This window comes from Schistocerca serialis, chromosome 1, assembly GCF_023864345.2.
Source record: "Schistocerca serialis cubense isolate TAMUIC-IGC-003099 chromosome 1, iqSchSeri2.2, whole genome shotgun sequence".
NCBI lineage: Eukaryota > Metazoa > Arthropoda > Insecta > Orthoptera > Acrididae > Schistocerca > Schistocerca serialis.
This window is the reverse complement of record NC_064638.1, coordinates 398,130,258-398,144,056: the sequence shown is the minus strand read 5'-3', so window position 1 is coordinate 398,144,056 and position 13,799 is coordinate 398,130,258.

Here is a 13,799-nt window from a genome sequence, read left to right as displayed (position 1 = left end):
TACAATATCTCTGTATCATGTTCTGGTACATATGCTCCCCAATTTAACAGAGTTGTAACCCATACGAGTAGGTGTATGCCATAGGAGTCAAGGATTTCACAAGATCCCACAGGTACTGATATAGTGGGTTCAGGTCGGGAGACCATGCAGGCCATGCAATTGGGCCACCACAGTCAATCCATTGTAGCCCAAACCATTGGTTCAGATGATATCATACTGCATTTGAAAAAAAAAAAAAAAGGTGGCGTACTACCATGCTGCAATTACATGTTTTGACACACACGCAGTGGCATACCTTCCAAGAGCCCTTGCAGTACATCATCAAGGAACTGCAAGAATGCAGCACCTGTGAGATGTAATGGAAAAATGTACGGCCCAACCACATATGCATCCATGAATCGTGCCAAATGTTCAGGTCACATCATTTCTGAAACTTATGGGGACACACAGCATAGCGTTCCCATCATCTAAAACTGGCTGTTGTGGGAACTGAGGTCACCTTCCCTGGTGAACTTGGTTTCATGCTTGAAAAGGATCTGCCATGGGAGGTTGGGTTCATATACACAGCAGTGCAAGAACCACCTGCAGAAATGGGTTTGGGATTTAAAATCCCATGGCTGCATTGCGTGTACCTTCTTGGGGTGGTATGGGTGCAGCTGGTGCTCATGCAGAACAGGCCAGACAGAGCAGTGATCCACATTCAGTCTATTTGCTATTTTTGTGGTACTCATTGTCATGTCTCCTTCCACTCCATGGAGTATGGCCTCTTCAAACTTGGGTGTGCAGCATCACCATGGAGCACAACAGTCAGCCAAGCTGGTGATGAATGCAACTGTCTCTGAGGCCCACCTAGTGAACCTTAGAAAAGAGGGATTGTAGAAGTGTTTGGCAGTGTGGAAATTGCTCCACATACAATTGATGAGCAGCCCTCCGTTTGCACTGAGCTTCGCCATATAAAAACATTGTGTTGGCGTATTCCGCAAATAGGTAGTTCACCACAGTCAACAGTAACACCCTAGAGATGAACTGTACATACACCTTGCATTCTGTACTGTAGTGGATGATTACTACTTCACTGTTATGCACATGAACAAAGAGCACAAGCCCAATAGCAGGAACAAACTACTCTGAGCAGATCGAAGACTCAACTGAGTGGCATGTAAATAAACCTGTAGTAGATGCAAGGCATTAGATGATCAGTATTCTACTCAGTGGCGCAGAAATGCTGAAGATTTGAAAATGTACTGGGGTATTTTGCATGTAGCAGGAAAACAGTACGTTTCCAAACATGAGTTCCTATGCTAAATGTAACTGTCTTGGTTCTCACTACAAGGCCTCAATGTCTGTAAAGGAAATCTAGTTGCATCTGCTATAACAGCTGTGCAACTTTTGGTTGATTCCATATCGGCTGTACAGTTTATTTACAACCTTGACATGAAGCACAAATACAACATTAAATTAAATGTTCCTGGTGACACTAATCACAGTACATCCAGTAACAGCTATAACAGCTAACAGCATTAATTCAAATGTCCTTATTTGCAAGTACATTTACATGCTATCCTGTTCAATATTTACGTTATATTAATCCATAAATAACTCAGATATGAAAACTATGTTTTTACTAACAAGAAATATTTTCATTTCATTCAATTAAATTAATCCTTTAGTTAATTTACTTCTATAAATTTAATTCTACTATTTTGACATTGTTGTTTCTACTGCAGGAAGATATTGAATACTTCTTGTAAACCAGTGGGTAAGTTACTCAGATATAAAGGGGAAATTAGATTTATTCATTGAGTGTAAACAGTTACGAATATATTTAAATTTTTCATGTTGCAGAATGTGAAGCACAGCTTTAATTACCTCCAGGCTAAAAACGCAGTATGTAGAGCAGGTATTATTCTTCTGCTGCAGCTTTCCGATTTTATGTAGTTTTGTTAATGTTTCAATTGTGGCATAATTGTGAATTAATAGATATAAAATTTGAGGAGAAAATTGCATGTGATATTGACAATAAAAATACAATACCAAGTTTTTAAAAAACAGAATAACTAACTTGACACTGTAAATTCAAATACACATATACATGCAGGCAGATACATGACTCTTACTTTCATGAACAGGTTGGCCACTTATAATCCATAGATGGGATGGGGGATCGAGTGTGCTATCGTTGGATACCTCCTCTGAGACAAATTCGGATTGTAGCCCTTTTTTGTTCCAATGTGTAGTTTTCGAGATATTTCAATGTCTTCAGTTAAAATGAACACCTTATATAGATTGATGATGATAATGAAATAATGATTAAACAAGAAATTTGCTGCTATGGTCATACGTTAGACAAAGGCGTGGTTTGAGGTTTCCTTATTGGGACTACCAACGAGCTCTCAGCCTCATAGGACTGTGTCATTACAGCTCATTAGGAGACCGCCTATGAGTTAGCAGCCTCATGGGACTGTGTCGTTGTTGATCTTCGCTGCTCCTCAGTACATTGCTATTCTGAAGTTTCGTAGACGTTACTCTCAGAGGTTCTGTTTAGCTTAGTTCTTGTAATAAATGGTTGCTTTTGCAAAGTGTATGTTTCACTTCAGCAAGTCTCCCTCCTCTTCTAGAGGATAGAACATAAAGTTTGTTTCAAGTCGCTAAATGTTCTCATTCTCAAATACCAGATGAATAAAATCTGGGAATTCAACCATCATGGGCCACAATTCTTCTTTGTTTCCACCCCCACAGCGATTATCGCCTGACAGTGAGGTATATGTGTATCATGTTTGGTTGAAATTGATCGAGTGGTTTAGGAGGGGATATGGGAAACACACACACACACACACACACACACACACACACACACACATGCACACACACATACACACACACACACACACACACACATGCACACACATATATAAATTTTTATAACATGTGTGGATTAAAGGCTTCTTCACTATTGTGAAAATATTTTCACAGAAACAAGGGTGATTGCTATAGCAAACTGAATTAATCATAATTAATTATTACTTTCTAATGAGCCACTAGAGATCATGGGCCCCTTACATCAAAATAATCAGAAGGCCTCCCTTAAAGTTTCAGAAAGTTTGTTGGTGGAATTATGACTCACAGTGTATATTTTCAGGTGGCTCTGTCTCAGAGTCTTTAACTATGAGCTGTGCACAATTAGATCTATTTTCATATGTTGCCTATAAGGCCACATCAGGCATTAATTAGAATATTCTCGTTCATGAATCACTTGCACTTTTTTGAGACAATTTATATTTGAAAATTAACAGTATGGTACATTATTTCAGTTAGTTGTCACAGCTATATCTTAGATTGCTAAATGTACCTCTTCAAGGAAGATATGGATATTCCCTTCCAACTGCTTTATTTTTAGTTTGGAATGGTAGTACTGAAATGTTAGTAGTTAAAGTCCATAGAAATTATGCTAAAATCTCGATAGTTACTGGCTAAGTATATATGAAACTATGTGTTACTGTGAGAAAGCACATTTTAAGTTACTGTAAAAGAATTTCAGTCAATAATTCTCTCTCTATACATTAGCAGTAGTATTATGGTTTCCTGGATTGTGTTCTGTGAAATGTGAACATGTTTTAAATAATAACTAATCTATGAAAATTGTATTTGGTATTACCTTAATTTTACATTATACAGTTTGCAGGACCATTTGTACATTATCATGTACTGTTACGTTTTCATCCATACACAAATCACGTTTATGTTAATTTGATTGGTGAGTTAACTTATCATTCCACGTTTAAACGTAATTGTTTGGTCACAATACCTATGGTGTGTCCAGTGAAGGTGTTCCTAATTTCAAAATGAAATATCCTGAAAACTAAGACCGATAGACAACTGCAACAAATGCCATGTTTGTTGTGAAAGCTCCTAGAATTTTATACATAAGTTTCGAAATAGTTCCAAAAGCTCCTAACAGATGGCACTGTAATCGCAATGCATAGTGCCTATAAATAGCGCACAGCAGCTCAGAACGAACAGTTACACCATTGAAACCTGAAAGATGGTTAGCATTCCAAAGGAAGAGGTAGAACTCATGTATTCCATTGAGCAACATGTTTTCTAGTGCTAGAATACCACAGTGTAGCATACAGCCACATGGCAATGAGGTGTAGTTTTCAAATACGATTTAATGTTCCAAAATGACATGATGCAAAAACTATACACAGGCTCTTCATCAGACTCCAATGTACAAGGAGTGTGACTGTTGATCTGTCGAGGAATGTTGGCCCCAGGCAAAGTGTAATTACTCCTGAAAATGTTGCCACAGTTTCTGGAATTATTCAGCAAATCCAAGGAAACCCATCTGAGGAACTGCAGCAGAGACTGGTTTGAAGCGTTTCAGCATGCAGAAAATACTGAGACAAAGCTGACACATGTTTACATTCACACCTATGCGAGCTGCATGACAGAGGGCTGACTTAGCTTACTACATTCTCACTATGATTGATCATGAAGGATTTGATGTGGGCTGGTTCACCGATGAAGAACATTTGCACTGCAGTGGAGTCGTGTAAACAAAACTGGCGATTTTGGGGTTCCAAAAATCCCCATTTGCATGAAGCAAAACAACTGTATTTCAAAATGGTTCGAATGGCTCTAAGCCCTATGGGACTTAACATCTGAGGTCATCAGTCCCCTAGACTTAGAACTAATTAAACCTAACTAACCTAAGGACATCACACACATCCATGCTCGAGGCAGGATTCGAACCTGCGACTGTAGCAGCAGTGCGATTCTGGACTGAAGCGCCTAGAACCGCTCGGCCACAGCGGCCGGCAAAACAACTGTATTCTCCCAAGGTCATTGTTTGGGTTGGAATATGCAGTAGAGCATTACTGGCCCTTTTTTCATGCAAGAAACTTTCAGTGAACGTTACGGTGCAATTTTGGAACAGTTTGTCGACACACATCTGGTGTCGGAGGATTGACCAGTCACAGAGTGGTCATGCAGGATGGTGCTAGAATACATCACATCGAACAGGTATTTTCCTTTCTTGATGAATATGCGCGCGCGGGATTAGCCGGCCGGTCTAAGGTGCTGCAGTCATGGACAGTGCGGCTGGTCCCGCTGGAGGTTTGAGTCCTCCCTCGGGCATAGGTGTGTGTGTTTGTCCTTAGGATAATTTAGGTTAAGTAGTGTGTAAGCTTAGGGACTGATGACCTTAGCAGTTAAGTCCCATAAGATTTCACACACATTTGAACTTTTTTTTTTAATTAATACTCCAGGAACAGAGTCATTGCGGCGGATGATTGTGAGCTTACTGGCGAAATGATTGAGTGGCCTACATATTCGCCCTACATGGTCCTTGTGACTACTTTTTGTGGGGAATATTGAAAGATACTGTTTCCCGGAGTCAAGTCACAAAGTTGTGACTCCCCCCAATTAACAGAATACTATAAAAACTACACATGCATCCTAAGAAGAGTGATAAGACAAGCAAAAAGGGTGCAGAATGATGAGTACATTGACAAATCTAGCAATAAAGTAAAAGCAATGTGGAATATCATAAAAAGGGAAAGGGGGGAAATGAAAGCTTCACACACGAACATAGAAATCAAACTCAACAATGAATCTATATCTAATCCCAAAGTTGTTGTGAACTCCTTCAACAATTTCTTTACAAGCATAGCTGAAAAGTTGGTCCAAAATATTCCTAACACAAATTACCAACCAGCAAACCAAAAATATCACATATGTGCAGAGTCAATTTTCATTACCAAAGTCACTGAAAATGATGTTGCAAAAGCCCTCAGAGAGTTAAAAAATTCAAATTCAGCTGGAATTGATGGTATCCCAGCAAGCTGTAATCAAAAATTGTGAACACACAATTGCTGAACCATTAACTCACCTCGGTGACTGTTCTTTCCAGGCAGGTATCTTCCCTGAAGCTCTGAAACTTTCTAAAGTAATTCCTGTCTTCAAAAAAGGTGATAATAAAGGTATGAATAACTACAGGCCTATCTCAATCTCATCCTGCTTTTCTAAAGTTTTTGAAAAAATAATGTACAAAAAAATGATGGACTTCATAGAAAAAAAGCTTTACTATGTTTAGCTCAACATTGGTTCAGAAGCAACAAATCTACTGAAACTGCAGTGTATGATTGCATAAATACGCTATTAGATTTGTTAGATAGAAAACAACCCATAACATGAATATTTCTGGATCTGCCAAAGGCTTTTGACACTGTTGACCACAAAATATTACTGGAAAAATTAGAACACTATGATATCAAAGGAATTGCAAACAACTGGATTGCTACATTCCTAACCAATCGGATGCAGAGAGTCAGCATGAAATATACTAATAGACAAAGCAACTCATTAACTGAGAAACTATCAAGTAATAAAACTAATGCAAGGTGTTCCACAGGGCTCAGTATTGGGACCCCTACTCTTTCCTCCTGTATATTAATGACTTGAGTCTGAATGTTGATGCACACAAAACAATAATATTTGCTGATGACACGACTGTACTCCTCAAAGGGGGTAGAATACAGAGGCTGTGCAAAAAGCTGTGAACTTAGCCACTGAACAACTCAGCAAGTGGGCTAAAATCAACAGATTAACTATCAACACCAAAAAGACAGCTTCCATGAACTTTCACACAACACAAAAAGCAAATTCCTCTCAGCCATTTGTCACTGTAAATAACCAGTCAACAGATACCGACACTGTTTTCAAATTCCTGGGTCTGTGGGTTCAAGATAACCTGAAATGGAATATACATACAGGAAAGGTAAATGCCAGGATCTGTACTGGCTGTTATGCATTGAGAGTACTGAAAACATGTGCTAGCCTGAAAACATTAACCTGTGTGTACTACGCTTACATAAAAAGCCCACCTAAAATATGATGTAATATTCTGGGGAAATTCTCCAACTGCTCTGAGCACATTCAGAATCCAGGAGAGAGCAACGAGGATTATTACTGGGAGCAAACCCAGAGACTCCTGCAAACCCATCTTCAGAAAGTTGGAAATCCTTACACTGCCTTGCCTCTACATTCTTCAGACTCTAAAATTTTTCGGAAACCACGTAGTGCCAACTGACACCAGAGTTGTAAAAAATAATGAAATACATGAACACAACACCAGGAAAAACTCAAACCTGCATGTTGTACAAACACTCAACTGTGTACAAAAGGGAGCTTTCCACATGGGCCTCCAACTGTTCAACAATCTTCTCACTAGTATTAAGTCCATCGAAGACAACATAAAATTTAGCAAAGCCGTGAAGTCATATTTATTGTGTCACTGTTTTTACTCTGTAAATGAATACTTAGAACAGTAATCTTGCTGTTTGTGTTAAATTGAAAACATTGAGCAATATAATACATCAGGATACTGTAGGCCTATGTTAATATATGTTAACAATGTTAAATGATATTTTCCGGCATCTGCAACACACTGTGTACCAACAGATCACATGGAATAAATAAATAAATAAATTCTGCCACGCTGGACGGTACTGAATTGGTGAGCTGTGTGGCATCTGAATCCATTTCCGTTAAGACACTGCAGGATGTGATGGCAATTTTCATTGTTCGTTTGCACCACTTCTGTAACGTTACTGATGGACATTTCGAAAAGATTGTGATATGACTGCAAGGACTGTTTGCAGATGAGGAGTTTAATTATGCCCACTAAAGCAGTAAGCATACAGTGCCACATGTTAACAGCTTTTCAAACTATTTCGAAACTTCTACGCAAAGTTTTTGCAGCTTTCACAATTAACATACATTTTGGTGCACTTGTCTGTCACTCTTAGTTATCGAGATTTTATTTTTGAAATCAGGAACGCCTTTGCTGAACACTGTTCATTTCATGCACATATTTGCGTTTACTTATCGTCGCTAGGCAATGAAAACCTCATAACTCCACCTGACAATGAAATCCACGTAACTCCATTACCAAATGTAGACAATTATGCCACATAGCCTGTTGAAACCTTCCTTCTTCGGGTTGTACGGTGTCGCCATCGGGCGGCAATAATGAAAAACTCACAACTCCAGCGATATGTAGTTTGTGGAGTAAACCTCGCATCTCTGGTAATCGCCATTGTTAGTGTGCAGGGCGAACACATTCTCCGAGATTAAAACGTTTTTTGATGTGATAGTAACATTTTTGACTGACAGACCGAACACTGCTTTATTGCAACAGGTACATGTTAGTATTTCTAGGTATAGTTATGTATTGTATTTTAATATACAGAATTAATAATGACCTCGTTAAATACAATTTTGATTTACGAGTTTTTGATCGTGCGTAAAGCAAACTGCACTCGGTACATACGAGAACTTAACAGAATCCTATACATTCTACAGTAACTACTTTGTTTTCAGCTATGGGTAAAAAGAATAAATGCACCCTTCACCTTGTGAAACAAGTCGACAACGGGTCATATCGTATAAAATCACTGGAGGAAGATTCTAGTCAGGTTCCTCCTTGTCCTCCACCAAAAGAAAGAGTAGACCTACAAAATGAAGGTAAACTGTAGTTTATATTGCTGTAACTTCAAGTAAGATTCTTGTTTGAAAGTTAAGGTGATTAAATTATTTAAATATTATTGATGACATTATTGTTTACACTACAGATAATGCGGAAAAAGAAGCCAATACAGAGGCGAATTCCACTTCTGAGTTTGAAAGTCTTTCCGAACACAGCAGCGAGGATGACATCTCCAGTGGCAGTAGTGATGTGTATGATCCAGATAAAAACAAAAATGACCATACAGTTACAACAGCACGGAAGACGACGATGACGAACTTGATGTGGGAGTAAAAAGTACTAAGCAGCGCCATAAAAGGAAAAGCAATCAATCGCTTCAAAGCTTGCGGAAACAAAAACGTAATAGGGGACAGGATTATTTAGGAATGCAAAAATATGAGTTTGGCAAAAAGAAACCAACAATTAGCAGAAGTAGGAGGGAAATGAAACCACGATGTACTTGTAAACATTCTTCCTTAAATCGGAACAGGAATTGCAAGGATATTACAGAAGAGCAGAGACAGCTAATATTTAATCATTTCTGGCAGTATATGTCTTGGGGTGAAGCCATTTCTACCCTGTTCCAGTTAAAAGACAGAAATAATTTAGAATCTAATAAATCTCACCGTTCTAACACTCTATATTACAATTTTGTAATAGAAGGACAGAGAAAAACTGTCTGCAAGACTATGTTTCTGAATACTCTGTGCTCAGGCGAATGGAGTGTCAGAACATAGGCATCTAGTGCATCAGGAAGAACGCTTGGAGAAGGGCCTCAAATGCAGGAGAGACCTACGAAAGTTTCAGGTGGACGACAATCAGCGTCAGATTTTTTTGCAGAGTTGCCAAAACTGGAATCGCATTACTGCCGTCGTTCTTCCACAAAACTCTACTTGGAACCTAATTGGTAGAGTAAATCAGAACTACATAGGGTATATATAGAATTTTGCAAGAAAAGAGGACAAATCCCAGCTGCTTACAAACAGTTCTGATAGGTATTCGGTGAAACTAAAGGCCCACAACTTTACCATCTACGATTTAAAAAGTAACAATGGTTATTGTTACCTTTGGCACGAGAGTGAGGGTGGACTAACAGCTTCGGAATTTACCAATACACTCGTGCATTTTATAGAAACGTACATCCAAAAAGTTTCAGAAGCTTTTTTCTATAGCAACGAATGCACGTACTAGAATCGAAACTCAGTCATGAGTAATGCACTGGCTCATCTCGCCAATCAGAAAGTCATTACAATAGTGCAAAAATTTCTGGAGAAAAGTCACATTCAAATGAAGTGTGATTCTATGCACTCCACCATAGAAAGGAAGTTAAAAAACAGACACATTTATAATCCTGCTATGTAGAAGTTTGTACTACTGCAAGACAAAGTCCTAGACCTTACGTTGTCAATTATTAGGACCACACGTTTTTCAAGTCCTGTGATAAACTCTCGTTGTATTCGTCTATTCGGCCAGGATCCAAGATTGGGGATCCAACAGTGACTGATAACCATTGTCTCAAGTATGATCCCTCCGGAAAAATGGAATATAAATTGAAATTCAGCGATACGTGGGAACCACTTACAAGAAGGATGTCAAACATACCCAGCTCATTTACAGTGCCCCTCTCTACAGTTCCGCTTCAGGCAAATGCCGGGATGGTTCCTTTGAAAGGGCACGGCCGATTTCCTTCCCCATCCTTCCCTAACCCAAGCTTGCGCTCTGTCTCTAATGACCTCGTTGTCGACGGGACGTTAAACACTAATCTCCTCCTCCTCCTCCTCTCTCTGCAGTTCACCACTAAAGATCAGTGCAGAAAAGTTTACGCATTTGCAACAATTAAAGCTGGTCCTTCCTAAGGATGTGCGTTCATTTTATGACACACTGCCTCACATTTGTAATGAGAGAACATGTCCATGCCTAAAAAAATGCAGCCGAAAATAAACTTGTTTACAGCCACTTATGACTGATTGTGACAGTAGCAGTAATAGTAAAAATAATAAATGTTAATAAACTGCACAAATGTTTACAGTAATAAAAGTTTAATTAAAGCTAAGAACATCGTTTCTATATTTTTTAAACACTGTAATTTATTAACATCCAGATTCCAATATTTTGATCAATGTGAAATTATTCATTTCACTTTATATCTGTAATAATATAACCTTACAGATGTTTCATAATACACAAATAATGCAAAGTTTAATGAGTACTTTTTAAAACAAATTAAACATTCATTCATTTCAATTTTTAACTGTGTACTCGTTACATGCTTCTGATCTCCGTCACTACCAAAAAAATAACTGTGAAAACTTCGTAACTTCAAAAAAAGGCAGACAATTTGAAGTGCACAATAAAGTCTTATGTACCAATGATCAGACCCATATTGTGTAGCAGAAACCACTACATTTTACTAATCAGGTCCCCATGTGATTTCAATAATTAGTTTTTTGTTTCTCCTGTAAAATTTGACCAATTTGAGTTCTAAAGTTTTCATTGCCTAGCGATGTTATGTTTTGCTTTGGCAGATCCTCTTTCTTTCACGTTCTCATGAGTTATTGAGAACCATGCACAAATACTACTCATATTTTGTAGAATTTTTGTGTGGTCCACAATAACTCATAAGAATGCAGAAACAAGTATTTGTAAAGCAAAATGTAACTAATAGCAAATATATGCACAAAATATCTCTACGAAAACATGAAGTGATGTGTTAACTCGCCAACCAAACTCACATTTACATCGTTTGGTTGCAGCTGACAAGCTACCAGTACATGACAATGTAGAAATGGTCCTGCATAACCATATAATTAAAAATTAAGATAATAACAAAAACAATAAAAAACTATCTTTAAGCCTAATTTCGGTAGGTCAGTCATTTCTTAAAATATGTTCACATCTCACAGAATTATGATGGAACAAAGGTGTTCAATCATGTTTGAATCATATGAAAAACAGTGTTTAGCATAACGTTCAGTCCTCATATCCAATAATTTTAATTTCAAACACGGCAAATGCAAGAGTAGTAAAGCCAAATGGTGAATGTAGGTGAGAAATTAGAATAGAACATGCATAGCAGATCATAGATTTGATCATGATCCTTGTGCAAATGAAGAGTAACACACTCGCTGATTACCAAGCAATTTGCACTAGGACATGTGGTTACGGACTGGGAATTATTTTTGTTTTCCAGTTAATAGAAGTTATCGAAACACAGTAGCATTCATTAAGCCTAGTATAAGACGCTTCTCTCGATCTTTTTAATCTGTGACAGCACTAAGCAAGCGTACTAGCTGCACAAGACAACACACATGATCTTGACTGATATTGCAGAAAACATGTATTCGAATATAGAATGAAGGGTAGTGTTACAGTTCTTAAGATGTGGCTGTACTACATCAGAAGTATGAAAATTACAATTGGATCGCAGCAGTATCCAGTGGTGGTTGCAGAGGTTTAAAGAAGGTGATTTCTCTCTACTGGACAATCCACAATGTGGCAGACCGCCAATGACAGTGAGTGGTGTGAATAAGGAGACCATTGACCAAATCATACAAAATGATAGATGTGTGAAGACATGTTAGCTTGCTGAAGTCACTCGTTTGTCATTGGATAGTGTGGTATCACTGGTACTGTCACTAGAGTACAGAAAAATCTGTACACGTTGGGTGCCCAGATTATTGACAAGAGAAATGAAAACGATGAGGAAGAATGTGTGCCAGGGTGTCAAGAAGACCTTTAGTGAAGAGTGGAAACAGTGCTTTGATGGCATCATTACCCAGGATAAAACATCATTGTTTTTACCCGAACCTGAGAGCAAAACCCAATCCATGGAGTGGTGTCATCCGGGTTCCCCTCAGAAGAAGAAACCAAGACTTTCACGAACAGCAGGCCGAAAGGTGATGGCTCCTTCTTCTGGGATCAGTGTAGTATCAGTTTCATTGACTTTTTGGAACCTGGCTCCACAATTAACCAGGACCGTTACTGTTTGACATTGGACAAGCTGCAACGTGGCATCAAGACCCACAGACCACAGATTCAGCATCAGCTCATCAGACTACACCATGACAATGCCAAATCCATACAGCCCTTATGACGCAGGAGAAGATCAGGAAAATGGGTTGGAAAATTGCTCCTTGTCCACCCTACAGTCCGGACCTGGCTCCATCAGATTTTTACCTCTTTGGTCGTCTGAAGGCCCACCTGCGCGGTAAAACATTTGATAGTGAGAAAGACCTTATTTCCTGTGTCAAGCGATGGTGTAAAAGGCAATCCCCAGAACTTTACCAAAGTGCATTTACATCATGGAAAGCACATTGGGCCAGATGTGTCACAGCTGATGGAGGCTACATTCAGTAGGCTCAATGCATGGCTAAATGTTCCCAGTATGGTCGCCAAAAAATTCATTCTTCTCCTGCAAAAAATAAAAAAATTAGAGCCGAATGTGCAAAACTTTTTGAACGCCCTTTGCACTCTCTTTAATCAGATCTAACCGTTTATTTATATGGAGACCTTTTACTGTAATTCCTTTATTGGACAGCACATTACACATACAGCACATACATACTTGTATACTGATCTGGCTAAGTTAAAAGATGATATTTTACTGATCTGATGCTATGAATTTGTTCAAACTCTTTATTGGCAGCTGATTTTTCGTGTTTTATATCGTATAAATATGGTTGCAAATTGTCGTTTCTTAGTAAGACATATCTTTGCACATCCTTATTGTTTTGTAATCAATACACTTATATTTTGATGATGCACTTGTGGTTTTTTGGGTAACACTTTCCAAATCATTTTTACATCTTGTAAGGGATACGCCCATCAATAGTGATATGACATAGCAAATCGTATTCCTTGTGTCGCTGGTTCTCTAGAACGTTTAGGAACTGAGCGCGCCTTTTTCCGACAGGGTCGTGTCTGGCTATTACGTTTGACAATGCACGAGCAATGCCCACCATGCACCAGAATTCGAGGACAGAGACGTTGTCTGGGTTTCACGTAGAACGATCGTATGCACCTTAGCACCAAAAATTATATGAACTGTCAGCTGATGTGATTAAAATAAGCTTGGAAGTATTCCGTCGATTGTAAGGTTAGAACAGCGTTCTGTGCGGTTGTGAGGGCATTATGTCGCAGCCAAGTGACTTCGAACGTGGGCAAATTGTTGGCGCTCGTATGGTGGGTGCTCCCCTAACCAAGGTGGCCAAAGCGTATGTTGTTTCAAAACGCATCATATCTAAGATTTATACCTTGTACAGGGGAAGAGAAA